Raw genomic sequence first — 3503 nt, forward strand, 5'->3', positions numbered from 1 at the left:
ACACTCACTTCATAATTTGCTCAAACACACATAATATGCATACACAGTTGAAGTTGGAAGTTTACATACACTGAGGTTGAAGTCATTAAAACTCGTTTTTCAACCACTCCACAAATTTCAAAATGGTTAGGACATCTACTTTGTGCATGACACAAGTACTTTTTCCAACAATTCTTTACAGACAGATTATTTAACTTATATTTCACTGTATCACAATTCCAGTGGGTCAGAGGTTTACATACACTAAGTTGACTGTGCCTTTAAAACCTTGGAAAATTCTAGAAAATTATGTCATGGCTTTAGAAGCTTCTGCTAGGCTAATTGACATCATTTGAGTCAATTGGAGGTGTGCCTGTGGATGTATTTCAAGGCCTACCTTCAAACTCAGTGCCTCTTTGCTTTACATCATGGGAAAATCAAAAGAAATCAGCCAAGATCTCAGAAAAAAAAATTGTAGACCTCCACAAGTCTGGTTCATCCTTGGCAGCAATTTCCAAACACCTGAAGGTACCACGTTCATCTGTACAAACAATAGTACGCAGGTATAAATACCATGGGACCACGCAGCCGTCATACCACTCAGGAAGGAGACGCGTTCTGTTGCGAAAAGTGCGAATCAATCCCAGAACAACAGCAAAGGACCTTTTGAAAATCCTGGAGGAAACAGGTACAAAAGTATCTATATCCACAGCAAAAATGAGTCCTATATCGACATAACCTGAAAGGCCACTCAGCAAGGAAGAAGCCACTGCTCCAAAACCTACAGTTTGCAACTGCACATGGGGACAAAGATTGTACTTTTTGGAAAAATGTCCTCTGGTCTGATGAAATAAAAAAATAACTGTTTGGCCATAATGACCATCATTATGTTTGGAGGAAAAAGGGGAGGCTTGCAAGTCAAAGAACATCATCCCAACCGTGAAGCACAGGGGTGGCAACATCATGTTGTGGGGGTGCTTTGCTGCTGGAGGGACTGGTGCACTTCACAAAATAGATGGCATCATGAGGCAAGAAAATGATGTGGATATATTGAAGCAACATCTCAAGACATCAGTCAGCAAGTTAAAGCTTGATCGCAAATGGGTCTTCCAAATGGACAATGACCTCAAGCATACTTCCAAAGTTGTGGCAAAATGGCTTAAGGACAACAAAGTCAAGGTATTGGAGTGGCCATCAAAGCCCTGACCTCAATCCTATAGAAAATTTGTGGGCAGAACTGAAAATGCGTGTGCGAGCAAGGAGGCCGACAAACTTGACTCAGTTACACCAGCTCTGTCAGGAGGAATGGGCCGAATTCCACCCAACTTATTGTGGAAGGCTACCTGAAACGTTTGACCCAAGTTAAACAATTAAAGGCAATGCTCCCAAATTCTAATTGAGTGTATGTAAACTTCTGACCCACTGGGAATGTGATGAAAGAAATAAAAGCTGAAATCATTCTCTCTACTATTATTCTGACATTTTACATTTTTAAAATAAATTGGTGATCCTAACTGAACAAAGGCAGGGAATTTTTACTCAGATTAAATGACAGGAATTGTGAAAAACTGAGTTTAAATGTATTTGGCTAAGGTGCATGTAAACTTCCGACTTCAACTGCACATTTATCCGGACTCTACACAAACGCACTCACATACATGCCGCTGCGACTCTATTTGTCATATATTCCGATGCCTAGTCACCTTACACCTATACATACTGTATCTACCTCTATCCCTGCACATTGTAAATATGGTTACTGGAACTGACTGACCCTGTATATAGTATGCTTACTGTCTTGTGTTCTTTTTCCTTATGTTCTTTTTCTACCTTACAGTGCATTTGGAAAGTATTCAGTCCCCTTCTCTTTTTTTATATTTTGTTACGTTACAGCCTTATTCTGAATGGATTTTTGAACATTTCAGCAATCTACACACAATACTGACAAAGTCAAAACAGGTTTATAGAAAGACCCATTGCGATGAGACTCGAAATTGAGCTCAAGTGCATCCTGTTTTTATTGATCATTCTTGACATGTTTCTACAACTTGATTGGAGTCCACCTGTGGTAAATGCAATTGATTGGACATGATTTAGAAAGGCACACACCTGTCTGTCTATATAAAGGTCCCACAGTTGACAGTGCATGTCAGAACAAAAACCAAGCCATGAAGTCGAAGGAATTGTCCATAGAGCTCCGAGACAGGACTGTGTTGAGGCACAGATCTGGGGAGGGGTACCAAAGCATTTCGGCAGCATTGAAGGTCCACAAGAACACACTGGCCTCCATCATTCTTAAATGTTAACAAGGTTTGAACAACAAAGACTATTCCTAGAGCTGGCCGCCCGGCCAAACTGAGCAATCGGGGGAGACGGGCCTTGGTCAGGGAGGTGACCAAGAAGCCGATGGTCACTCTGACAGAGCTCCAGAGTTCCTCTGTGGAGATGAGAACTTTCCAGAAGGACAACCATCTCTGCAGCACTCTACCAATCAGGCCTTTATGGTAGAGTGGCCAGATGGAAGCCACTCCTCAGTGAAAGGCATGACAGCCCACTTGGAGTTTAACAAAAATAATCTAAAGGACTCTGACCATGGGAAACCAAGATTGGACTCTTTGGTCTGAATGCCAAGCATCACATCTGGAGGAAACCTAGCACCATCCCTACTGTGAAGCATGGTGGTGGAAGCATCATGCATCATCTTGTGGGGATATTTTTGAGAGGCAGGGGCAGGGAAACTAGTCAGGATTGAGGAAAAGATGAACGGAGCAAAGTACAGAGAGATCCTTGAAGAAAACCTGCTCCAGAGCACTCACGGCCTCAGAATGGGGTGAAGGTTCACCTTCCAACAGGACAACAAGCCTAAGCACACTGCCAAGACAGTGGTGGAGTGGCTTTGTGACAAGTCTCAATGTCCTTGAGTGACCCAGCAAAAGCCTGTACTTGAACACGATTGAAAACCTTTGGAGAGACCTGAAAATAGCTATGCAGCGACGCTCCCCATCCATTCTGAGAGCTTGAGAGGGTCTTCAGAGAAGAATGGGAGAAACTCCCCAAATACAGGTGCTCCAAATTTGTATCTGGCTTTGTCATTATGGGGTATTGTATGTAGATTGATGAGGGGAACAAAAGCTATTTAATCCATTTTAAAATAAGGCTATAACGTAACAAAAATGTGGGAAAAGTCAAGGATACTGAATACTTTCCAAATGCAGTATTATGTTATTGATTACTGCATTGTTGGGTTCAAAAAGGCATTTCATTGTACATGTGCACGTGACATTAACTTGGGGAAAAAACAGATCGGCTGTCTTTCTATGCTTAACTGTGTGGAATTGTTGGAGAGGAGCATCTCTAACACTGCTTTGTGTGAATACCAGTGTCTAACAAGTTGCCTCAGGCTCCTTATGTGTGTGAATCTTAAATTGGGTAAATAAAACGCGAACTGACTCATAAGTATTTTCCCACTGAAAAAGCTCCTGTAGTGACAGACAACATAGAATGTGAAATAAGCCAAACACTGC

This window comes from Oncorhynchus masou, chromosome 31 (genome assembly GCF_036934945.1).
Source record: "Oncorhynchus masou masou isolate Uvic2021 chromosome 31, UVic_Omas_1.1, whole genome shotgun sequence".
Taxonomy (NCBI): Eukaryota; Metazoa; Chordata; class Actinopteri; order Salmoniformes; family Salmonidae; genus Oncorhynchus; species Oncorhynchus masou.